At 36.5% G+C, this 27754-nt stretch overlaps 1 protein-coding gene across 6 annotated transcripts in view; it reads right to left on the bottom strand.

Moving 5' to 3' along the window:
- ZNF644 (zinc finger protein 644) overlaps positions 1–27754 on the bottom strand; it is a 99870-nt gene that overhangs the window by 69947 nt on the left and 2169 nt on the right. For 2 of the 6 annotated variants that reach the window (XM_036255118.1, XM_036255119.1), the window contains exons 1-2: positions 18906–19036; positions 16001–16240 (exon numbers count right to left, since the gene is read on the bottom strand). The exons of 1 other annotated variant lie outside the window; for it this stretch is intronic. The gene's annotated coding sequence lies outside the window, so the exon portion shown is untranslated. Of the gene's footprint in view, positions 1–16000; positions 16241–18905; positions 19040–24011; positions 24041–27754 lie in introns of those variants that run through there. 3 more of the 6 variants (XM_036255114.1, XM_036255113.1, XM_036255116.1) reach the window with 3 other exon arrangements.

Here is a 27754-nt window from a genome sequence, read left to right as displayed (position 1 = left end):
ATCAATGGATCTCTCTCTCTCTCTCTACCCCTACTTTATCCGAAGATATTTGAAAAAATATCCTCCAGTGAGGATTAAAAAATAAAATAAAATAGCCCTGGCCAGTTTGGCTCAGCAGTTAAAACGTTGGCCTGTGGACCAAAGAGTCGTGGGTTCGATTCCAGTCAAGGGCACATACCTTGGTTGTAGTTGGTCCCTGGCCCTGGTCAGGTCGTGCGGGAGGCAACCTGTGGATGTGGTTCTATCACATTGATGTGTCTCTCTGTCTCTCTGTCTCTCTCTCTCCCTCCCTCTCTCCCACTCTATCTGATGATAAATAGAAAAATATCCTCATGTGAGGAATAAAAACAAAATAAAAAAATAATGGCTAACAATGAATAAGTACTTTACTAAATGCCAGGAATCATTATTACAGAGAATAGTATATATTGATACTTTCCTACGATTTAATCTCCAAACTAGTATTATGTAACCTCCACCCCAACACTACACTGAAATTTTACTTGTCAAAAATCTACCTACCTGTAATTTTATCACATTCTAAAACTTAGTATTTCCTACCCTGAACTCTAAACATCTCCTTCCCCTACCTGAAAGGAGCTTGTTAACTGTTCTGAATTTTCTTTCTCAAAAAATTGCACCAGCATACCTACTGCCATTCATACCTAGATTACTATAACTGTTCTATCATCTTAAATTCATCCTTCCCGGAACTATATAAGTAATCCTTTTGCAATATCTATCTTGAAGATGTCACATCTGTGCTTCAAATCCTTCAACAGTATCATCAACGACCTCATCTCTACCTATCTATCCCTAATCTTTACTCTCACATTTCCTCCATGTTTCTACTATACCAAACTTCAACTCTCAGAACAGCCCTCACCTTTATGTGTATTCACATGGGGAACTAGACCTACCTTCTCTCTCTCAAACTTTGCTAACACTTTTTTACTAGTTTCCCAATATTTGGCTCAGTCACCCTGACAGATAGATCCTTCTTTAATTTCTTCACTATATAAAGTTGTTTTCTCAACTGCTATAGCAACTAGTGACAGTTCTATATCAACCCTGTCCGCTTACTTGCGTATTTTCTGAACTACAATGTAGACAAGAATTCATTTATCTCATTTTAGCAATTTTACTAGATGGGCACATCACAAAAGCATAACAATGTGGGCTGAATGTAAAACTACATAAATTTTGTGTTGTATCCCAAAATGCACATAGGAATATAGAAAAAAAACAAGTAAAATTCACACTGTTAAGCTGAATTCACTTTTTCAAAGTCAAGAGGGGACAAATTCACATCACTTCTGGACCCAGTCACATTACTATATAAAATAACTATGTCTAAGTGAAAACACAACTGGCAAAAATAAGCCAATTGATGCCCTCGCCAGTGTTGCTCAGCGGTCAGAGTGTCAGCCTACACACCAGAGGGCTGTGGATTGGATTCCCAGTCAAGGGCAGGTACCTGATTTGCAGGTTTCATCCTGCCCCAGTCAGGGCATCTATAAGGGAGGCAACCAATCAATGTTGATGTTTCTCTCTCTCTCTCTCCTCCCTCTCCCTCCCTTCCTTCCACTCTCTTAAAAATAAATAAATGGAAAAAATATCCTTGAGCCCTGGCTGGTTTGGCTTAACAGAGCGTCAACCTGCAGACGGAAGAGTCACAGGTTCGATTCCCAATCAAGGGCATGTACCTCAGTTGCAGGTTCAAACCCCCCTACCAATCCCTGCCCAGGTTGTGCAGGAGGCAACCAACTGACATGTCTCTCTCACATGGATGTTTCTCCCTCTCTACCGCATCACCCTTTCTCCCTCTTTCCCTTCCTCTCTCTCACTCTATTTAAAAAAATCAATGGATCCCTGGTCGGTTTGGCTCTGCGACTGGAGCACCAGCCTGTGGACCAGAGAGTCCCAGGTTCGGTTCCCGCTAGGGGCGCATACCAAAAATAAAATAAATAAAAAATAAATCAATGGAAAAAGATCCTCAGGTGAGGATTAACAACAACAAAAACCAAGTGAAATCTTATTGGATAAATTAATTAATTTCACTGATTACCATGCTTGAATACCTACAGAAAACAAAATTGGTGAATGATAAATCCTAGATTAATTTAAGTATTAATTTAAGCAGAAAAAGAGTTGGACAGGTAGGCAAATATAGTTATAATACTAAAAATGTCCATAATCTAGAAAAGTGGTTCCACACTCAGAGTCCCTGATTAGTAGCATAAGAATGGAGTCTGACAATCTGCATATGTATTAAGTTCCTAAAGTGATGTTGATGTGGCTACTTCCATGACCATATACTGAGAACCACAACCTTAGAGTTTTCTGTGTAATGTCTACAAGAAATGAGAATATTTTCTCTCTGCCATCCACTGCCACCAACTTTTATCCACCCAGAACTGGATAGTAGGACCTATTATGAGCTAAACTATAAATGAAAGTGAGAGCAATAAAAGTGTGATAGGCTGAAAAATGGCCTCACAAAAGATAATCTAAATCCTAATCCAAGAAACCTGTAAATGTTACCTTATATTGCCCTCCCCCGCAAAAAAGGATCTCTGCCTAAGTGATTAAAGATCTTTGACTGGGACGTGGGCCCTAAGTACAATTCCTTATAGAGAGGGAGACGGGAAACTTTGACTACATACAGAGAAGGCAAAGACAGAACAGAGAGAGTTGAAAACACTGGCCTTAAGATTGCAGTCACAGCCAGGAATGTCAGCAGCCACCAGAATTAAAAAGAGGCAAGGGATGGATGCTCCCCTAAAACCTCCAGAAAGAAAACAACCCTACTGATACCTTAATTTCTGTTCAGTGATCATGATTTCAAACTTCTGGCTTCCAGAACTATGAGAGAATAAGTTTCTGCTGTTTTAAGCCATCTAATTTGTGGTGGTTTGTTAGAACAGCCATAGGAAACTAACATACTAAGGATTGTAGGGTCTCTAGGAAATAAATTAAAAACACCACATAAAAAGTGTTATGGACTGAACTGAGTCCCTACAAAATTTATGTTGAAGCCCCAACATCAGATGTGACTGTATATGTAGAGATAGGACCTTTAAGGAGGTAACTGAGGTTCAATGAGATCCTAAGTGTGGGCAATGAGATCATAAGTGTGGGTCCTAATCCAGTATGACTGATGAATATTGAGCAAAAATCCTCACAAAACATCCTCAGCAAACCAAGTTCAACAGCACATTAAAAGAATTATACACAATGATCAAGTTGGATTTACACCTAAAATGCAGGGATGGCTCAACAAATAAATGCATCAATGTAATACACCACATTAACAGAAATCACAATCTCAATTAACGCTGAAAAAAGCATGATAGTGACATTCAACAAACTAATAATTGGAGGAAACTACCTCAACATAATCAAAGCTATATGTGAAAAAACCCACAGATAACATTAGACCTAATTATGAAAGGCTGAAAAACGTCTCCTCTAAGATCAAGATTAGGAAGCCCATTTACACATATTACTTCTATTCAATTATAATATTTGGAAGTACTAGCCAGAGCAAACAAATAAGAAAAAGAATAAAAGGCATCCAAAGTAGAAAGGAAGAAATAAAATAATCTGTTTGCAGATAACATGATCTTTTAGGTAGAAAACTACAGATTTTTAACAACACTGTTAAATCAGTAAATTATTTCAGCAAAATTTCAGGATATAAAATCAGCATAGGAAAACCAGTTGTTTGTATATACTAATAACGATCAATATGAAAAACAAAATTATGAAAACAATCTCATTTAAAAAGCATAAAAAGGCCCTGGCCGGTTTGGCTCAGCGGTTGGAGTGTCGGCCTGCGGTACAGAGAGACCTGGGTTCGGTACCCGCTAAGGGTATGTACCTCGGTTGCAGTTTGTCCCCGGACCTGGTTGGTCGTGCGAGTGGCAGCCACTCGATGTGTCCCTTCACATCGATGTCTCTCTCTCTCTCTCTCTCTCTCTCTCTCTCTCTCCCTCCCTCCCTCCCTCCCGCTCTATCTGAACAAAAAAAAAATGTTCTCGGGTGAGGATAAAAAAAAAAAAAAAGCATAAAAAGTAATAAAATTAATAAAATATTTGGGAAAATAATTAAGGGGGCAAAAGACTTGTACATGAAAAAACTACAAAACATTATTACCATAAATCAAAGAAGACAAAATAAATGGATAGACATTCCATGTTCATGGACTGGAAGACTTAACATCGTTAAAATGTCCATACTACCCAAAGTAATCTAAAATTAAGTGCAATCCCTATCAAAATCTTCTGCATATCAAAGGACACAATCAACAGAACGGAAAAGGTAATCTACAGAAGGGGAGAATGATTTTTGCAAATCATATATCTGATAAAGTGTTAATGTCCAAAACATATAAAGAACATCTAAAATTCAACATAAAAATATCAAAAAATGGATAAAGGATTTGACTAGACAAATATCTAAAACAGATATACAAATATCCAACAGGTACATGAAAAGGTGTTCAACCTTCCTAATCATAAGAGAAACACAAATCAAAATCACAGTGAGATATCATTTCATATCCAATAGGACGGCCACAACCCAAAGAACAGAAAATACAAGTGTTGACATGGATGCAGAGTTGGAAATCTTATGCGTTGCTGGTGGGAATGTAAATGGTGCAGCTATTATAGAAATTCGTATAGCAGTTCCTCAAAAAATTAAAAATATAATTACCATATGATTCAGCAATCCCAATCTGTGTATATATCCAAAAGAATTCAGCCATGGCAGGTTTGGCTCAGCAGTTAGAGCAACAGCCTGCGGTCCAGAGAGACCCGGATTTGGTTCGCCCTAAGGGCACACACCTCCGTTGCAGTTTGTCCCCAGCCCTGGTTGGGTCATGCGGGAGGCAGCCATTTGATGTATCCCTTTCACGTTGATGTTTTTTTTTCTCTCTCTCTCTCTCTTCCTCTCTTTCCCTCCTGCTCTATGCAAACAAAAAATGGAAAAATGTCCTCGGGTGAGAATGGAGAAAAAAAAGAATTCTAAGTAGCATCTCAGAGATATTTACACACCTAAGTTCATTGCAGCATTATCCACAATTGCCAAGAGACAGAAGGAAGCAATTTAACTGTCTATTGACAGGTGAATGGATAAAGGAAATGTGGTATATACATACAATGGAATATTATGCAGCCTTTAAAAGAAGGAAATCCTGTAATATTACCTTATGAGTGAACTTTGGGGACATTATATTAAGTGAAATAAACCAATCACAAAAGAACAAGTATTGTATGATTCCACTGACATAAAGTATCTAAAGTAGTCTAAAATAAGTATAAAATTTTAATAGGTATAAAATTTCAGTTTTGAAGGGTTAAACATTCTAGAGACCTGTTGCACAACAATGCAAACATACTAAACATTGAATTGCTTTTGCACTTTTGTGAAAACAAAAAATCAGTTAGCCATCCTCATGTGGGGCTATTATATAATTTGGAGAAGTCAGAGAGATTTATAAAAGAGTTGTCATTTTCACATTATCAGATCCAAACAGAAGCAATCAGATGCAAAATGAAGAATTAAAATACTAGTACAGAAGTATTTTAGAAATACAAAGGGAGGGGATGCTGTTTTTTATCACACGCTTTATTTGATTTTTAAAATATACATTTATATAACCTTAAAAGAGAAATCCTTCAACACCAATGCCTTACTTATGAGAAAATTAAAGCCTTAAATGTCTATATTTTTAGTTCTGAAATATTTTTATTGTGGAAAAATTACTCAGAATAATATATGGAAAATATATACAACTTAAATATTCAAAAGTGCATACCTGCTTAATCACCTCCTAATAAAAAATTAAAACCTTACCAGATCCTTCACTCTGTCCCCTCCCAGTCATACCTCTTTCCTTAGGAGAAACTATCATCCCACTTTTTATGATAGTCTTTTTTTTTTTTTTTGCTTTATATTTTTATCGTTAAAAAATATATTTTTGAACTATATATAGTTTTCCTGTTAATGAAATTTATATAAATGGATCCCACTTCCAGCATTGTTTGCAATTCATCTCTATTGTTGCATATATAATTGTACTTTAGTATCACTGTTATATAGTGTATTATTTGGATATCTCACTATTTATTTTATTATTGATAGAAATTTGGGATGTTCACACTTTTAGGCATTTATGAATAATGCTGCCTTTCATTTTTTTATACCTGTCACCTAGTGCACACAATTATATTTAGTAAATACTTTGGCTTAGAGTGGATCTATAATAAATTTTAGAAGATACTCAGATTTTTTTCCCTAAAGTGTTTGTAACAGTTTACAGTCTCATCAACAAAATTCCTTTTGCACTTCATCTTTGCCAACACTCTATATTGTTAATCTTTACTTTTAGCCATTTTAGAGGGTGTGTAGTGGTATCTCATTTTTTTTAAATTTTCCATTTTCCAGATTCCAAGTGACACTGTACACAGCAAAGAATACAGATTTACAAAATTCAGAAAAATCACTAAAGAAAACAAACTAACAATGACAAACATTGGGGATGGGAGAACATCTGATTGTCAGGGCTGCCACGTTATTTTATATGTACAGTTTTCAACAAAATATAAAAAAACATTTTTTTAAAAGTATCACTCATACTCAAGATATAAAAGCTGTCAACAGAAACTGTCCCCAAGAAAACCCAGACACTGAATTCACTAGATAAAAGTTTTAAAATCAGTTATTTTAAACATGTTCAAAAAGGACTTCTGGTCAAGATGGCGGTACAGGTAAATGCAGTATCGCCTCCTATCAAAACTACATCAAAATTACAACTAAACTACAGAACAACCATCATTCAGAACTGGCTGAAATCAAACTGAATGGAAGTCCCACTACTACAAAGCTACACCAAAACTGGTAGGAGGAGCAGAGGCACAGACAAGCTGTTCCCACACCCACAAGTGGCAGATAAAAATCAGGATGGACACCTTGGCTGGGAATGTCCTCCCTGAGGAATGAGGGGGTCCCTGTACCACACCAGGTGCCCAGCTCAGGGTCCCAGTGCCAGGAAGAGAAGTCCCCATAACTTCTGGCTGGAAAAACCAGCGGGAACTGAGGCTGCAGCTTCTAGAGCCCCATGCAGTTCCTTTTAAAGAGCCCATGCAGGAACTTAACTCAGACTTCTCCAAGCTCAGAGGGAGGCAGCTTGAGAGGCACCAAAGACATACAGGGAAGAACTTAGTTGTTTGGCCTCAAGACGAAGGCTGAAGAGGTGGCTTTCTCCTGGACAGACATGCTGGCAGATGCTGCTTTTTCCTTTGGTGAGCCCTTCCCCAGGGCAGCAGATGGGCACCATATCTGAGACTTCAGCAACTTGGCTCACACTGTTTGCTCTGCCCTGGTGATTCCCTGAGCCCGCCCCCCCGCAACTTTCAGATCCACCCAAGCTGTTTCCAAAGGTTTTACCATAGGATTGGCCTGTCTTGGATCCTGCTTCAGTTTCCTAAAATCTATTAAACAAGCAGCATCTGGCCTCAGCAAGCCCCATACCACTCGGTAAGTGACCCGAGGCCTGGCACTAGAAGCAGCCAGCCTTGGTTCACAACTTGGCTTTTCCTGGCACCTCCAAGCCCAGCACAAGAAGCAGCCATCTGCAGATCACTTCATAGCTTATGCCAGTGGCCCTGGATAGAACACAGGCAGTGGCTGACCTTGCCCCAGAGCTAGCACACTCAGTGGACAGCTTCAAACAACGTGGAAGCACCACCACCCAACCACCTCCACAACTGACACACTCAATGAGTGGACTCAGTGGGTACCAGAGCCCTGATGAAGTAAGTCTTGCTCTGTGTGGTGGTCCCCTACACAGCTGATCCTCCAAGGTAGTCAGAGGCCAGTGGCCAGTGGGCACAGCCAGTCCTTGCAGCTGATCAGCCTGAGTAAAACCCTCCCACTGATGTGCCAACAGCAATCAAGACTCAATTATAACAGAAGGGTGTACAGTCCACTCGAGGGTCCAGCTGGAGTGATCAGGGAGACTGTGCCACTGGATCCCACAGGACACCTAAAACAATAGGCCACCCAACAAAGCCTAGGAAACATAGCAACTCTACCTAATACATAGAAACAATCACAGGGAAGCAGAAAAATGAGGAGACAAAGAAACATGTCCCAAGTGAAAGAAAATAACAAAACTCCAGGAAAAGAATTAAACAAAATGTAGATCAGCAATCAATCAGATTCAGAGTTCAAAACACAGGTTATAAATTTGCTCAAGCAAGTTGGTGAAACATTCAAAGGACTTAGTGAGACCTTCAAAGAACTTAAGGAGACCTCCAAGGAACTTAGTGAGAACATCAACAACATAAAAAAGGACCAGTCAGAAATGAAGGATGCACTAACCGACATAAAGAATAATTTACAGGGAATCAATAGTAGAGTAGGTAAAGCCAAGAAGCAAACCATCAATTGGGAATATAAGGAAGCAGAAAACACCAAATCAGAACGGCAAAAAGAAAAAAGAATAAAAAAATAAATAAAGATAGTGTGAGGAGCCTCCAGAACAACGTACAGCATGCCAACATTCACATCATAAGGGTGCCAGAAGGAGACAAGAGAGAACAAGAAATTGAAAACCTATTTGAAATAATAATGACAGAAAACTTCCCTAACTTAGTGAAGAAAACAGGCAAGTCCAGGAAGCACGGAGCGTCCCAAACAGGATGAACCCAAAGAGGTCCACACCAAAACACATCATCATCAAAATGCCAAAGGTCAAACACAAAAAGAGAATCTTAAATAAAAGCAGCGAGAGAAAAGCAGTGTGTTACCTACAAAGGAACTCCCAGAAGACTGTCAGCTGATTTCTCAAAAGAAACTCTGCAGGCCAGAAAGGAGTGGCAAGAGATACTCAAGGTGATGAAAAGCAATGACCTACAACCAAGATTACGCTATCCTGCAAAGCTATCATTCAGAATCTATAGACATATCAAGAGTTTCCCAGACATGAAAAACCTAAACGAGTTCATCACCATCAAACCAGAATTATATAAAATGTTTAAGGGTCTTCTTGAAGAAGAAGAACAAAAATATGAAAATAAAATGGTAATTAATACATATCAATTTAATCTACAAACAAATTGAGCAAGCAGAGCAGAAACAGATTCATAGATACAGAGAGCTTTTTGTTGCTTGCCAGATAGGTGGGGGCTGGGGGGATGAGTGAAAAAGATGAAGGGATTAAGAAGTACAAATAGGTTGTTAGACTGATGAACCTCAAAGGGAAGGGAGGAGGGAGGGCAGGATGAGATGAACCAAAGAACTTCTATGCATATATGCATAACCAATGGACACCGACAATAGTGTGAGGAAGGCAAGAGGAAGGCAGGATTGGGGAGGAGGGGATCAATGGGAGAAAAAGGGGGCATATCTATAATACAATCAACAATAAAGATGGGTTAAAAAATAATAATAAACATGTTCAAAAAACTAAATAAAATTCATGTCTAAAGAACTAAAGGAAAGTATGAGATGAATGTTTAACAAATAGAAAATACAAAAAAAAAGAGAAATCGTGAAAAAGAACAAAATAGAAATTCTGGAGTTGAAAAGTAGAAATAAAATGAAAAATTCACTAGAAGCTTTCAGCAGCAGATTTGAGCAGGCAAAAGAAAGAATCAGAGAATTTGAAGATGGGTGAATTGAGATTATCCACTCAGAGAAACAGAAAGAAAAACTAATTTTTAAAAAAAGGTATCCAAAGAATACCATTAAACATAAAAAAAAATACACATATTGAAAAAAAGAGACAGGCAAAGAAATACATATTTATTTGAATAAATAATGACTAAAAATCCCCCCAAATGTAAGGAAAATCAGTCATCTAAACACACACACACACACACACACACACACAAGAAACTACAAGGAGGATAAACTCAGAGACCCACACCTACACATATCATAATCAACTGTCAAAAAACAAAATAAGAATGCTGAAGGAAGCCAAGAGATAAACAGCTTGACATATGTAAAGATCATAAATATAATTACGTTAATTTCTCATCAGAAACCATGGAGGCCAGAAGGCAATAGAAAAACATATTTAAAGTACTGGAAATAAAAAAAAAAAGACTGTCAACCAAGATTCCACAACTACTTTTAAAAAATAAAGGAGAAATTAAGACATTCACAGGGAAACAAAAATAAGATAACTGGTTGCTAGCAGACCTGATATACAAGGAACACAAAAGGGTGCCCCCCTTCACACTGACATAAAAGAATACAAGAGAGTAACTCAAATCCACCTGAAAAAACAAAGAGAGTGGTAAAGGTAACTAGATAGGTAAATATAAAAGACAATATAACTTTGTATTTGTTACTTTTTTACTCCTATTGACTTAAAACATATATACAGATGTAATTTTTCATGACAAAAATAACACAATGGAAGAGTGGAGCGGAGCTACATAGAAGCAACATTTTTGTATATTATTGAAATTAAGCTGATATTAATCTGAATTCAATTGAAATAAAGTTATTAATTATAATTCCCAGGGCAACCACTATAAAATGAAAAACATACATAGTGAAAAAACCAACAAGGGATTTCAATGGTATTAGAAAATAATCTATTCAGGACAAATAAAACAATATAGTACAGTAACAGAGAGGAACAACAACATTAAAAAGAACTTTAAATATACAAAAAACAAATAGCAAAAGAGCTGACATGCCCTGGCCAGTTTGGCACAGCGGTTGGAGTGTCGGCCTGTGGACCAGAGAGAGTCCCAGGTTCAGTTCCCACTAGGGGTATGTACCAAAAAAAAAAAAGAGCAGACATAAACCTACCTTACCAGTAATTACATTAAATGCAAATTAACTGGGCATTCCAATAAAAAAGTAGAGATTGGCAAGATGGGTTAAAAAAAAACCACCACAATCCAACTACATGCTGTCTATTAAGAGACACTTTAGATTCATATAAATTAAAAGCAAAATGATGGAAAAAGATGTATCACACAAACAGTAACAGACACGACAGACATTAAGAAAAAAGATGTGCCTGGCTGGTGTGGCTCAGTGTAGAGTGTGGTCCCATGGATTGAGAGGTCCTGGTTTGATTCCCGGTCAGAACATGCAGGAGGCAGCCACGGTGTTTCTCTCTCACATCTCTCTCTCTCTCTCTCTCTCTCTCTCTCTCTCTCTAAAAAAAAATCAATAAAAAACATTTATTTTTTTAAAAAGTTACTAGAGGCCAAAAAAAGACATTTTATAAAAGGATCAATCCATCAAAAATTATATTTCAATTATAAATACATATCCCTAAGAACAAATATATCTGAAGCTGAAACTTACAAAACTGAAAAGAGAAATAGAAAACAGATAAAAACAAACAAACAAAAATAGTTGGAGATGTATATACCTCACTTTCAATAATGGATAGAACCAGACAGAAGACCAACAAGGAAATAGAAGACTTGAACACCATAAACTAATAGTACTTAATAGAAAATATACAGGGGTGGACAAAAGTAGGTTTACAGTTGTGTGTACACGAAATATAGTTTATTCTTGCACAATTTTTAGTATTGTATTATTTTCCATATAAACAACTGTAAGCCTACTTTTGCCCACACCTCTACAGAACACTCCACTCAACAGCAGAACACACTTTCTTCTCAAGTGCACATTCTCCAGTACAGACCATATGTTAGGCTATAAAACAAGGTTCAATAAAAGTAAATGAAATTAAATCATAAAAGTATGTTCTCCACACACAGTGTCATGGAACAAAATAAATGAGAAGAAAATCTGGGAAATTAATAAATATGTGGAAATTAAGCAACAACTCTTAAAAAAGAAATAGGTCAAAAAAAATCACAAGGTGAATTCTTAAATATGTTGAGATGAAAACAAAAACATAATACACCAAAACTTATGGCATGAAAGCAGTGTTTAAAGGGAAATTTATAGCTACATATAACTACGTTTTAAAAATCTCAATAACCTAACCTTCCATCTTAAGAAACCAGAGAGAGGAAGGAAATAATAAGAATTATAGCAGAAATAAATAAAATAGAATTAAAAGATAATAGAGAAAAATCAATGAAACCAAAAACTGGGTCTTTGAAAATAGCAACCGCCAGGCTGATCATGAAAAAAAGACAACAAATAATTACAATCAGGAATGAAGAAGGAATAAAAAGGATTATAAAGGAACACAAACAAATTAAATAACTTGGATGAAATGGACAAATTCCCTGAAAAATAACTAACAAAACTGATCAAGACAGAAAATCTGAGTACACTTATCCCAGAAGGTAAGCCCAGGACCAGATGGCTTCTCTAGTTAAATGTACCTTTAAACCAAATGTTTAAAGAATTGACACCAATCTTTCCCAAATTCTTCCAATAAATAGAAAAAGGGGCAATACTTCTTCCTTTTATGGCGTCATTATTACCTTCATAACAAAACCAGAAGACATCACAGGGAAACTACAGTAAAAATCCCCTCTATTTTGCGTGTTTCTAAAGACATACCATCTACACCCTTTGTCCTGCCCCAATCTGAACTGATTACTCTTCAGACACACTTGCACCCTCCTAGTATCTCCCTTCACCATCATCCTAGGTAATCACTTCTCTCCTGTACTGGATCCTATTTCTTTTTTATCTATCCCAACATTTTGATGGAATCCACGTCCTCTAGCAACTTCCTGATATAGTGCCATTTGAAGTAAATAGTCTAACAACCTCGTTTCATGTTAGCCTACTACTCCCTTCAGAATTTTGAAGGCATTATTCCACTATTGAAAACTTATTAATGTTAGTAATTCCTAATCTCGTTGGTATGCTCCATATATACAAAAGCTTTTAGGATCTTCCCTTTACTTCTGGTGTCTGAAATTTCACCATGATGTACTTTGATGTGATTTTTGTTTTTTCCAACCACTATGCTGAGCATTCTGTTAGTCCTTTTAATAGGGAAACTCAAGTTTTTGGTTCCATTATTCTTTTTTTTTTTATCCTCATCCAAGGACATTTTCCCATTTTTTGTTCAGATAGAGTAGGAAGGAAAAAGAGAGAGAGAAACATCAATGTGAAAGGGACACATCAAGTGGCTGCCTCCTGCATGCATGACCCAACCAGGGCTGGGAACAAACAGCAACCGAGGTACATGCCCTTAGCGGGAACCGAACCCGGGTCTCTCTGGACCGCAGGTTGATGCTCCAACCGCTTTGAGCCAAACTGGCCAGAGCAGTTCCATTATTCTTAAATAATTTCCTTCATCCATTTTCTCCCATTCTGTAATTCTTATTTTTCATATAATGAACTTGCCAAATGTGACCTTAGTTCTTTCTGATTTTACATCTTTGTGTCCTGCTCTGTAGATTTTCCCAATTTTATCTTCCAAACTTCCACCAAGAATTTAATATTCTAAATTTCTAACTCTTCTATTGTTTCATATTCTATATTTTCAATCCTACTATTTCATGTTCTAAATGTCCAAGAGCTCTTTGTTTTCTGAGCCTTGGTTTTGGAGCATCCTTTCTTGTTTCAAAGATATAATTATCTCCTTACTTCCAAAAATATCAGTAATTTTTTAAATAGTTTTCTTCCTGAATTTTCTATTTTCTTCTTCTCTTTCATATAGAGGTTATCTGCAAATGCTTAATGATCCTCAACTTCATACTTTAAAATGAAACACATAAATTGCTAGAAATTCTGTGTTAATAGGCGTCACTGTAGAATGATCAGTCTCGGCCATTTCCCTGGCGGATCCCCATCTGTTCTTAGCTCTGGTCTTTCCTCCTGGTCATGTCTGCTGTAACAGGATGAATCTTCTAATCTCATATTCTGAAATTAGGAGCCTGACTCCTAGTATTCTCAGAACTAGGAAGGGAAAAGAGGCTGGGGGTAATTCCCAATTCAACATAGAGAATTTTACTCAATTCTCTGTTTTTCAGTATGACACCCTTAATCCAAGCTGTGCCTAGTGTTGTCAAGAACAGAGATCCTCCCTTTGCATCACAAGAAATTTCAAGCGACTCTTTCCTGGCACCATGTAATGACTACTTACTACAGACTTTTAGACAATTCTTTCAAGGTACCTGCAGCCACCAATTCCTAAAGCATCCCAGGACTGTAAACAAACTAATTCTAGGCCTTCCCCACTAATAAATTCAGTTTTCTCACATCTACAAAGTTATTTACCACTTGTTGCTTCCTAGCTGCTAAAATTTTAGTTGTGACCAACTTTCTAGTTTCCTTTGCCCTTGACACCCTATGCCTATTTTTTTCAAAAAACATTAATTCCGGTAGCGAACTGATAGCAAAAAAAGTAAATGGTTATTTAATCCACCATGTTTAAATGAATATTCATTCATGTATCAGTTTTGATGTGTCATGTCCTCATTGTTCATTTCTAAACAGTATGAAATTTAAGTTCGAGTTCTAGTAGGATACAGAGGGTTTTTCTGTTTGTTTGTTTGTTTTAATCCTCACCCTAGGATACGTTTATTAATTTTTTAGGGAGAGAGGAGAAAGAGGTGGGGAGAGGAAAGGGAGAGAGAGAGGGAAAGGGAGGAAGGAGGGTTGAGGGGGAAAAAGACAGAAAGAGAGGGGGAAACATTTATGTGACAGAAACATCAATTGGTTACTTCCTGTACATTCCTGACCAGGGATCGAACCCACAACCTAGGTATAGGTAACTGGGAATCGAACCCACAATCTTTTAGTATATAGAATGATGCTCCAACCAAACCACCTGGCCAGAGCAGCACTCAAGTTTTAATTGTCCAAGTAGTTAGACTCATTTTGGCTTTAACATCGTTTTATTATACTGTAGTCAAAAAATATTGGCCTATACAATTTCATATTTAAAATTTCAAATTCTCGCCCTGGCCGGTTTGGCTCAGCGGTTAGAGCGTCGGCCTGCGGTCTGGAGAGACCCGGGTTCGGTTCCCGCTAAGGGCATGTACCTTGGTTGCAGTTTGTCCCCGGCCCTGGTTGGTCGTGCGGGTGGCAGCCACTCGATGTGTCCCTTCACGTCGATGTTTCTCACTCTCTCTCCCTTCCTCTCTCTCCCTCCCATTCTATCTGTACCAAAAATGGAAAAAATATCCTCGGGTGAGGATAAAAAAAAAAAAAAAAAAAAAAAAAAATTTCAAATTCTCACTGACACCCAAGACACAATTTCAAAAAAATTCACCGGAATTTGAGAAGAATGTGTATTATCTATTGGAAACAAAGTTTGACAAACATCTATTAAATAAACCATATTGTCATTTAAATCTTTATAGCCTTAATTTTTATTTACTTATTATATTCTGAGAGGTGAATTTAAAGTCTCCTTAAAAAGCTGTTTTTTGCATGTATGCATGAACAATGGACATGGACAACAAAGCTGGGGATAGGGCGGGGAGGGAGGGGGGTATCAGTGTGGAGAAAAAGGAGAAACATCTGTAACAAAAATAAATTAATTAAATTTTTAAAAAGCTGGTTTTACCAATTTCTCTAGAGAAACTCTACTTCATGTTTTAATGCTATTTGTTTGAATTTATCACACAAAAATTCAAGCTTGATACTGTTTAGCAGTCCTAATATTTTATTTTTAAAAATCTTTTCCACTCAAAAGTTTTATTCTAGAAAGGTTTTATCCTTTACTTGATGTCAATGAAACTTGCAAGTTTTAGTGTTATTTTTGCCATTCCTTTATTTTCAATGTTTGTGTCATTTTGACATAGATAAAACTCGTAACACCACACAGCAAAAATTTTTAATCCAATTTGAAAAGGGGAGAGAGGAAATCAATTCCAGTTAAATTAACAAACACCCATTGGAAAACTAGCGGATAGTCAAACTTGACAGGAAAGCTGGTGAATAAGGCTTGGAAAATAAGATGTACCAAGAGTAGGTTAGGCAAGCAATACCACACTAAAGGACATCTATTTAGAATACCATTTGTATTTCTGTTAATGGCACTGGCACCATTAAGACATTCACTCACATAGCACAAGAATACTGGTTACACCACAGCCACTGAAAGTTATCTCTATCTTCGCCACCTCTTTCCTGTGTGAGCTGCTTCAGCAGGATCAATGTATATGGCAGTCAATTTGGTTTCCTAGTTCCCATCCCTTTCAAAGTGCTCCCTCTCCTCATGCGTGCAGTTATTTTTCATTGCTTTTCAGCTTGCAGAGACCCAAGGCAGCATACACAGGTGGGGATCCATCTATTTCCAAGAATTCTGCAGCACAAATAGGTATAAACAGGAAACTATTTAAGAAACAGGTTCAGGGCAGGGCTTTCAGACAACTTCCTATTACAATGTCACTAGTTCATGAAGATAATGAGAGGACAGTAAATAGTTCTGCTATCATCTTTCTCACCGTACTATCTATATAGAAACCCAAAATTTCAGAGATATGGATGAAATCTATTTTCTCAGTGATAGTATGGGACAACCTATTCTCCTTTGCTTTAGCTGATTTGCTTCAACAGATAACTGAGATGGAGTCAAATGTACCTATTTTACCATGTTGCCAGAAACTTCACTAACTGAAGCCTATTAACTGTATGAGAGGTTAAAATGTAAACTTGTGATGAGCCCTGGCCTCCAAGTAGCTCAGTTGGTTAGAGCGTTGTCCCGATAAACCAAGGTTGAGGGTTCGATCCCTGGTCAGGGCACATACAAGAATCAACCAATGAATGCATAAGTGGAACAACAACATATCGATGTTTCTCTCTCCTTTCCGTTATCTCTCTAAAAGCAATAAATAAATAAATAAAAATGTTTAAAAATGTAAACTTGTCATAATAAGACTAACATACTATTACCCAGGAAGGTGGCTGGGATGGTTAGAGCATCATCCCATGCGCCAAAAGGTTGCAGGTTCAGTTCCTGGTTAGGGCACATACTTAGGTTTCACATTCAATCGACAGGGCACATATGGGAAGCAATCAATCAATGTCTCTATTAACTCCCAAACACTATTGTATTTACTAAATCTAAAAAAGGCAGGAAAAGATTCTTTAAATTATATTATTTCTGTTCCTTTTTCATATTTTTCTTTTTCTATTTTAATAAAGTTACTCAGTATCAAGTACAGTATACATTCAAGAACTTTTTAAAACTCCAGTTAAAAATAATGTCATACAAATACCACATGATCTCTTATATATGGAATATAATGAACATAACAGTCTGAGGAATACGGTAGACCCAGAAACATGGATGTAGGGCACAGACTGACATCCCTCAGAAGAGGGAGTGGGGGGTGGGAAGAGATAAACCACAGAACTTATATGCATGTATGCATGCCAATGGACATGGACAACAAAGCCAGGGACGGGGCGGGGGTGGGTTGGGGAGGGGGATGCAAATGGGGTAAAAAAGGAGAAACATCTGCAACAAAAAAATAAAATAAAAAATTTTTAAAAATTAATTAATTAAAAATAAAAATAATGTCATACATACCAAATATAGAAAAACATTACTGCCAAAGGAACTATATATATTAGGGAATTTTTCCCCTATAAAAGCTGTGTTTTTAACTATTCCTAAATTTTATTTATTTTTTTTACTGATTTTTTTTTAGAGAGCAACAGAAACATCCACGTGAGAGAGAAACATCGATTGGCTGCCTCCTGCACACCCCCTACTGAGTATCGAGCACCAACCCAGGCATGTGCCCTGACGGGGAAATCGAACTGGGACTTCTCAGCCCATGGGTCAATGCTCAATCAACTGAGCAACACCTGACAGGCTTAACTATTCCTAAATTTTAAAACAAGTATCTATTTTAAAACAAATTTAAATATTGGTAGTCCAGATAATTTTTATTATCTCCTGTTTTCCCACCAACTCTTATACCAATTAGAAAGTCTCTCAAACCATGGCTAAAAGGTACAGCATTATAATTACAAGCTCTTTTTACTATTCATCTCAATTTTTTTTTTTTAGTTCAAAGTACTAGCAATTCGCCCTGGCCGGTTTGGCTCAGCGGTTAGAGCGTCGGCCTGCGGTACAGAGAGACCCGGGTTTGGTTCCCGCTAAGGGCATGTACTTCGGTTGCAGTTTGTCCCCGGCCCTGGTTGGTTGTGCGGGTGGAGCCACTCGATGTGTCCCTTCACATCGATGTTTCTCTCTCTCTCTTCCTCTCTCTCCCTCCCACTCTATCTGTACAAAAAATGGAAAAATGTCCTCAGGTGAGGATAAAAAAAAAAAAACAAAGTACTAGCAATTCAGAAAATACCACTATGGCATAACTTTATTGGGTTTTATTTAGTTTTCAAATCAAGCTTAAAAAAATTAATCAGTTTTTTATAGAACAAAACAGATATACCTCAACTAGTATTAATAACTTATTTGCAAACTGTGTGTCCAAGTAAATTTATTTTCAATATCAAAAGATAATAAAATTGTTCCGTTCTTATTTTAACTTTGCACTACCAACTTAGAAGACATGCATTTCACCTTCTTTATTTTAAAACTACCCATCCTTTCTCTTAATATAAAACCCAAAATAAAAACCTCTAGCTGGCCTTTCTCACTTCAATCTTTTTTCTAACCATGTCATATCTGGCTGCTAATTTTCTCCTTTTTCTTACCGTATTTCTGTTCAATGACCTCAGTAGAACTTCTTATTTCTAATTTCTAATCTAAACTTCTTTAGATCCCTCCAACTCAGGCCACAATCTTATCAACTCTAAATTCATTTAAAACACTACTTCCAGCAAGGAAAGTGCTTACATTCCACAATTCCCAGCATGTCTTTCCCCCTTGGTGATATTCCCTACCCTCTCCACCAATCTATACAGACTTGTTCAAAACATAGATTAAAAAATTATTGTTGCCAAGAAGCTTTATTAATTCAGCCTTACTACATACTATTCATATCATTTTATGTCACCTCAGTAATTCATGTTTCATTTTAAATGCTCTTCAAGTTGTCTTAGATCATGAGATCTTGGGAGCAGGAACCATATCCTCTGCTGTGTGTAGTATATGCACTCTTACTCCTAGTAAATGAATTTTGTATAATACCTAACTCAATTAAAACAAGCAAAGGTTAGAGAAAATACAACCAGATAAACAAGGTTTTTCTGAATACAAAAAAATCAAGTCTCCCAAAACTAAATTCAATAACATTCATTTTTGTCAAAACAACACAAAAACAGAGAATATACCCTCAAGTGTATTTTTATACACACAGAAGTCAGCTCTTAAAGCTGTTAATAACATTCTAATTGATTTTATAATTTTTGAAATCTACCCCAAAAAAGGTATTACATAAAGTCTTAATATTTTGTAGATAATAAACATACTTTTTCAATGTCTAACCTAACCAATCATGCTTTAGTCTTCTACACTTGTCAAATACAAAACACATATAAGAAAAGCTGACAGATGAGGTTTAATTTCCTCAAGACAACTTTTTTTTAAAATTTATTTTAGAGAGAGAAGAAGGGAGAGGGAAAGAAAAACATCGATGTGAGAGAGAAACATCTGCCACTCGCACACACACACTGAGACTGGGGATTGAGCCTGCAACCTGGGCATGTGCCCTGACCAGGAATGGAACCAGCAACCTTTGTTACACAGGATGACGCTCAACCAACTGAACTACACACCAGGGTTCTTCAAGACAGCTATCAAAATTATTGGAGCAAGAGTATATTAAGCAAATTTATTACAAATTCAAAAAAATGAAACTATATATTTTCATTCACAAGCTCAAAAGTATTCATAATCCAAATGTTAATAAGGAAGTATTTTCTTTTTTTTTTTTTTTTTTAAGAACTGGAGTTTTAACATTTTTTCTTTATTGGTTTTAGAAAGAGAGAAGGGAGAGGGAGAGAGAGGTAGAAACATCAATGAGAGAAACATCGATTGGCCGCCTCCTGCATGCCCCTCATGGGAAATTGGGCCCACAACCTGGGAATCAAACCAGCGACCTCTTGGTAAGTGGACTGATGCTCAGCCACTGAGCCACACCACCCGGGCTAAGGAAGTATTTTCATGTTCATTTCTACACAGTTAACAAAACATTTATTCCTCAAAACTATGTGTACTAGAACAAAGATTCATATTTTCATCGTTATGTACTTTTTACAACTTTTATTGTAATACATATTTTTGAAAAAAATCCTTCTCCCAAAAGTACCAGTTGTTATACTACAATGAGGCTTCTGCTGCTCAACATTTGTGAAAAATAATGCTGTAACTATTACTTCCATTTGAAAAATAAAACTGATTCAAGCACTATAAGTAAAAAATCAAGATCAATAATCCGACTTCAGTTTGTGTTTTATAAAGTATCCTTCATAAATTTTAGCTTTTTGTGCAACTGTCCTTAAGGTAACATTCTAGTTCTTTACTCACACACACAAAAAAAGTCAAAATCTTTCTGGTTGATAAGTACACCAATTTATTCCTACCCCTACAATCACAATCAGAAATACTCAAATACCTTATTAAGTAACCTGAAATGCCTGAAAGCTAACTTACATAATGCCTAGAAGCTACTTTAAAAAGGTTCCAAAAGGCATCTATATAAGGAGGCAATCCAAGACCTTCTCTACCTACTTCTTGGCTATATGCCTAGAGAATACTGTAATGAAAGCAAGCCAGATAACTGCGTTATCTGTATAAGCAATTTTAACCTCTACATTTAATTTGTTTAATCTCTACATTCTAAACAAATTTTCTAGTCATTAAGCCAACCTCTAAAGAGTTACTATTCATGAAAACTAAGAAACATCTCTCTGATCTTGACACAAACCACACTGGAAAAAAAACAGAAGGGCCATAGTACCAAGTACCTATCATCTGATTTACATTCAAATTCACACAACAATGTCAAACAAGGACAGAAAAGAGATAGATTAGAATCAATTCTCACTACCCTTGGAAAGGACAAAGTATGCCATAAGCAAGTTCAAAAATAAGCCAAACTTATTTATGGTGATAGAGGTCAGAATAGTGGTTCGTGTGTAAGGGGGAATTAACAGGAGAGGGCACGAGGCACCTTTTTCTGGGCAGAAAATGTTACATATCTTGATGGGGACAGAAGTTAATGCGTATATTTATAAGTAAAATTTCACTGAGTTGTTCTCATGAGATTTGTGCACTTCTCTTTATGTAAGGTATATCTAAATAAAACATTAAAAAACAAGATACCGAAAATGGTCAAATCTAAAAACCTTGTCTCAGTTCTCATCCTTTTTTTTATGATCTCCTTCATGTTGCTACTGTCAGGACACAAACATTCCCTAAATGCAACTCTCTTTTTAGAAATCCACAAGGCTTTTTTTAATATTCTTCCAGGATTTTTATTTTGCCTCATAGTAATTCATAAATATTAATTCAATATTCATTCAAGTATACATGTACAAGACATGGATTAAGCACCCTCCAACTTCTCCCTCCCTCCCTCCCTCTCTCTCTCTCACATACACACCCCGTACAAACCAAATTCCCTAAATTGGATTCAAGTCTCTATTATCTGGTTTCAATTATATCTCCCATTTAAATTCCCATCACTTTACAGAATGTTCTTCTCCAGCATATTTTTTTCTCAGTTATCCTTTACCAATTTTCTTTATCCTTTCTCCATACTTGTACAGAACTTTCTGTATCTGCATTGTTCAATACAGTATATGGGACTACTGAGCACTTGAAACACACACTGGATTCTGTAATGTAAAATATCTCAAACATGTTAACAAATTGAAATGTTCTGAATATACTGGGTTAAATACAATATATTAATGGAATTAATTTTTTACCTATTTCTTTTTATTTTTTTAATGTGTCTATAGAAAATTTTAAACATTTGTGACATACTTCTTTTGGGCAGTGCTGACCTATACAATCTTTTTTTTTTTTCTTTATTGATATTAGAGAGAGAGAGAGAGAGAGAGAGGGGAAGGAAGAGGTAGAGATAAAAACATCGATGAGAAAGATCATCGACTGGCCACCTCCTGCATGCCCCCCACTGGGGATCTGGCCCACAACCTGAGCATGTGCCCTGACGCATGGGTGGATGCTCAACCACTGAGCCACACTGGCCAGGCATACAATCTATTTATAAATGCCCCACAAATTATCCTTTAGTATATGTCATCCACCCAATCAGAGTGTAAAAATTCAATAAAGCTTTTTTTCCTTTTATAAATTAAAGTTCGTTAAATCAGGAATTACAAATAATAACTAAACAAGAAAAGTTGTTTTCACATAGGTATATATTGAAAAAAGTTAAATGTCCCACCAGAAAGAACAGATAGTATTATTAAACCAGTATTATTTCTAACCCCAGAGTATTTGTTCTAATAAAGCTAAATTATTTTTCATCCTAGTCATCCAGTAAAAAAAAAGGTGGCTTCCATTTTGACCAATATCACTGTACCAACATCCAGTAGCCAAGACAAAGAGCCTTTATATGGTGGTATGAATAAACAATGTGGGCAATGAGACACCACTTGAAATGAGAATAGGCAAAAAAAAATGCTTTTATAATGTTAAGTTTTATAAGTAGGAGATAAAACTTACAAATTATATACTTAGGTTAAGGCATTGATTTTCACATGGTGTGCCACAAGAATTTTTAAAACATGCTATACCTGAGTATTTAGTCAGGGGCAATAACCTCTTTCCCCTTAGATTGTTTGGGGGGGGGGGGGAAAGACAAAAACCAATACAACAATAGCCACCCCGTGTGAATGAATCAAAATTATACCTACTTTTTTGTCAGATCAGCAAAAAATATGTATTTTTGGTGTGCCGCAGAATTTTAGTAATTAGTTTATGTGTGCCACATAATGAAAAAGGTTGAAAATTACTGGGTTGAAGCATAAATATATAGAAAGAAAAGACGGGAAGATAGAATAAAGATCTCATCAATAGAATCAAGATACACCTAAATTCAAACTTGGCTGCTCTACTATTTATTATCTTTGTGACCTGAGTCTTAGTTTTCTTGCATGTAAAATGGAAATATATACATCCTAGTATTATTATAAGGAACACAACAGATGCTTAATACTGATTATAGATGATGGTAATAAGATTAGGGGTGAATTTTCCCCCCTTCATTTTCCAAATTGCTGAAAATATTTTTTAAGCATATATGAAACTTGTAGTATTTCATATTCATACCCATCATGTGAACTTAAAATTACTTTCACTATTGCCTTTTACAATTTTTTTAACTTAAAATTTGTGTTGGTGGTAGGGGAGGTAGACAGTAGACGAAAATTAAAGGGGGAAGTAAGTTTAAGACCATACCAGCACAGACATATATACAAAGCAAAGCGTAGAGAAGAAAATGGCAAAAGGAAATGCTGTTTGAAAAAATTCCCGATTCAGCCTAATCAATGGAAAGAGAGCATGCTCCTCTTCAACCTAGCTATTGTTGAAGCTACTCCTTACTCTCATCCCTATGTACATTAGGTACAAATACACATAGCCACATACCCTGGCCTCTCTACGAATGGTCATCACCATCCTCATGGTCAAAAATTTAAAGGATGAAGAAATTCAGGATGTTGTAACAAACACAAACCAACACACTGGTTGGAAAATAACTTCACTAAAATACACTCATTCTCAAGTGCCTTTATTCATCAGCTAACAGTCATTAGAATTTGCCCTGGCCAGTTTGGCTCAACAGTTAGAGCATCGGCCCACGGACCAGAGTCCCAGGTTTGGTTCCCGCTAAGAGTACATACCCCAGTTGCAGTTTGTTCCCGGCCCCAGTTGGGGTTGTGTGGGTGGCAGCCACTCAATGTGTTTCTCTCACATCAATGTTTCTTTCTCTTTCTCTCTCTTTCTCTCTCTCTCTCTCTCTCTCTCTCTCTCTCTCTCTCTCTCCCCCCCCCTCCCTCCCTCCCTCCCACTCTAGATGAAGCTAAGTGCAAAAATGTCCTCCGGTGAGGATTAAAAAAAAAAAAGGAAGGGAATGTGTTCCTGCAATACTGAATGGCTAAAACTGGAGATGCCACAGTGTTACACCTACCTCTGACCTTCTTTATAACAACCTTGCCTTTGTAGACAGAAATCTAAAAATAAAACATTAGCAAAAGTATACAAAAATCCAAATCACTCACAGGTGAAAATTTCAATACAGAAAAAAAATAATAATTACACAATGGTAATAATAACTATTAATATTCCAAAAGATAAGATTTACTCAACATTCATTGTATTCCAGAAAGCTAAGGACTTTATATGAATAATATACATGGTATTATCGTTAAGTCCACTTGCCTAGTCTAGTGCTCACAGAGCTAGATTATAACCCCACCAATTTTTCTTCAAGGCTTATACCTTTAAACCTTATCTCATTCTACCTCTTTATTTATATATATGTATTTATAAAGACAACTATGATTTTCCCTGTGCGTGCATGTGTATGTGTATAATATTCAGTAAGTCTATAGCAAGCAACGGGCAATTAATTCCGACTTTAGCAAGGCTTTTATCCACCTTCACAAACCATTCAACAGATGGGAATCACCCTCCTCAATAAACAGTGTTTTGAAAGTACTAGTTATATTTAACATCTTCCTCAAGAAACTGATGAAAAAGATATGCATTAAGCTTTTTAAGTAAAAGGATAAACACCATGAAAGGATAAAAATGTTAATCATTTAAAAATTTGTTAAATAATTGATAAAATACAGGTAAATATGTTCTGTAAACTATAAATTACATTAATTTTTTATTTTAAATTTTTATTTTAAATTACCTGTTTAGCTCATAACATTCAAGTTTCTGAACTTCGTACAAAAAGTCTTAGAAGTTATGTTTTCAACTTCAATGAACGATATATACAAAGTAAAAGGTAATACCTAAAATCTGTATTTATCTCTCTAACCAACTTCAATTGCACCACAATCTAGAGACTAACAGACTTAAATTTCAAAGAACAAATCACATCTGTACTTTTCACAAAGTTACTTACAAGATCACAGTTCCCAGGATCTCAAATGAAATGGGAAGGCTACAGCTTGTAGACAGAGGAGTAGAATAAAAATTAGTAGAGGGAGAGTGTAAAGGAAATCTCTTAGAAGCACTAATCTTAAACCAATCTCACTTTCCCTCATTCAAGAGAAGTGTACACTGCTGCTGCTTCTACCCTGACATGCTCCTTCTCTCCCTCTTGAAATCCTCTGCTTTTCCCCTCCTGGAAAGTTATCTCACAGGACATTTATTTTTCTTGCTAACATTTCTTAATTGTCAAAGGGTGCCCTAAAGAATAACAATTCCCCATAATCACATAAGAGTTCCAGATAAATGCAAAGAGAACCATAACTCACAGTTCAACTCTGGTAAATCTAAGAAAAAAATTAAAGTTAACATTAGAGCAACTGAGGCCCTTTAAATGAAAATACTTTTTCATGGAGACTCCATCTCCTTGAAGAAAGACTATGAACTGAATTTGGTGTTTTACCTTCTAGGTCTCAAGTGATCTTTATGTATGATTTTTTTTTTTAAGACAGGAAAGAAGAGAAATGCTAAGCCAACCAGCAGGGCGAGCCAGTGCAAGAATCAGTTTATTCTCAATTCTCTCAAAATTCAATGGTGTCAATGGTTTACCCCATGAAAAGCAGCTATTTCCCTCTAATAAACCTTAATTGAAAGACAGTATACTTCTAGAACTGCTTCAGTCAGTGCTACATCTCATTAACTTTGCGCAATATTTACAGATCTCCACCTACAAAACAGACATTCTTGTTCTGGCCAGGTGGGTCAGTTGGTTGGAGAGTAGTTCCACATATCAAAAAGTTATGGCCCTGGCCAGTTTGGCTCAGCGGTTGGAGCGTCGGCCTGCGGTACAGAGAGACCCGGGTTCAGTTCCCGCTAAGGGCACATAACTCGGTTGCAGTTTGTCCCCGGCCCTGGTTGGTCGTGCGGGTGGCGGCCACTCAATGTGTCCCTTCACATCGATGTTTCTCTCTCTCTCTCTTCCTCTCTCTCCCTCCCGCTCTATCTGAACAAAAAATGGAAAAATGTCCTCGGGTGAGGATAAAAAAAAATAAAAAAAAAAAAAGTTATGGGTTCAATTCCCAGTCAGGACACATACCAGATTGTGGGTTCAATCCCAGGTCAGGGCAAGTACAGGAGGCAACCAATATTTCTCTCTCACATCAGTGTCTCTCTTTCTCTCTTGCCCCCTTGGCCTCTCTAAAATCAATAAACATATCCTTGGGTGAGGATTAAAACAACAACAAAAAAAGACTCTCTATACCAAAGGTTTAATAAATAAATATATTAAAAAAAAATAGAGCTTATCTGAACATCTCTCCAAAATATTATAGTAGTCATCTTTTATTCTCATGTTTTATTTTATAGGGCTATCGATTTTTTTTTTATCCTCACCCAAAGATAGTTTTCCATTTTTGTTCAGATCGAGTAGAAGGGAGGGAGGGAGGGAGGGAGGGAGGGAGGGAGGGAGGGAGAAACATTGATGTGAAAGAGACATATCAAGTGGCTGCCTCCGGCACAACCCCAACCAGGGCCGGGACAAATCGCAACCGAGGTACGTGCCCTTGACCAGAATCAAACCTGTGACTCATTGGTCCACAGGCCGACGCTCTAACCACTGCGCAAGACCGGCCAGGGCTATCAATTTTTTTTTTAATTAAAAACACCTTTAAAAAAAAAAAGAACTCCTAAAATTAGTGTTCTATAAAATTAGGGCTGGATAATGCAACATACCAATTTCTTAATTCCGTGTAAACTACAACTGCTTTAAGGTCTGCCTGCAAAGGACTCATGAGAAAAAGCATTCCTACAAGACTAAAATCCACTCTTTTCCTTTGGAATCACAACTGAGAGTCTAAATAAGTAACCCTAAACACTAACAGTGTATTTGGGATGAGAAAAGGAGGACATGATATTTTCTGACAACCAATTTCTCTAAATTGCAGGTATCACTCAATCACTTCTAGAGGCTGCCCTTGAGTCACTTTTCTCCTCCTGCTACCCAACAGTCTCAGTTCAACCACAACCAAAACTCTCCCCCTTATAAATTGAACAACAAATTAAACCTGCAAAATATGTAGTTTGCAATTAACGGGCTCAGTTTAGAATTACAAATAATATGGGAGTATTCCTAATTATCACAAGACTAGCATGCAATTAAATCCACTCACATAATAGTGAAAATTTAAAAACTGTTTATCAACTTTCTTAGAAAAGTCAATAATTTAAATATACCTTAAATGACCCATGCAAGCTTTAAAATATTAAGAATTTAACTGTTTTTGTTAAATTTGATATCCAAAGAAGTTAAAGATAACTATGGTGTCCCACCATAAATTATTTTACTATTTGTAAAATTTCCTAACAGATCGTACAGATCTACTGTAGTAGTAATTAGTCGTAAGTTGTTTTTAACTAGGGCCAAAGTGGCATGTCCATTTACACAACTACAATGCTATTATAAAATAAAAGGTAGTAGGCACCATTGTTTTCAGCATCTATCTCATTTTTTATGTAGTATCTAGTAGTAACGGCAGTTACTTCAAACTTTTCAAGAAGTCTATCAAGCTACCTATTTGTTTTTAATTTCTGGGTCAAAATTGCTTTTTGAAAGCCCCAAATTCAAAAGCAATATTGCTCTGAAACGATCTGAAATATCCGTTATTTTGTATATGAATTTGTTTAAACCACTGAAATCACTTTAAAAACCAAGTCATCATAAAACATAAAATAAGTTATTGTCACATAAGTTCTCATTAATACAACAGTATT

This window comes from Molossus molossus, unplaced genomic scaffold (assembly GCF_014108415.1).
Source record: "Molossus molossus isolate mMolMol1 unplaced genomic scaffold, mMolMol1.p scaffold_m16_p_12, whole genome shotgun sequence".
Taxonomy (NCBI): domain Eukaryota; kingdom Metazoa; phylum Chordata; class Mammalia; order Chiroptera; family Molossidae; genus Molossus; species Molossus molossus.
The sequence above is the reverse complement of the archived record's forward strand: the minus strand, read 5'-3'. Positions and strand labels throughout refer to the sequence as shown.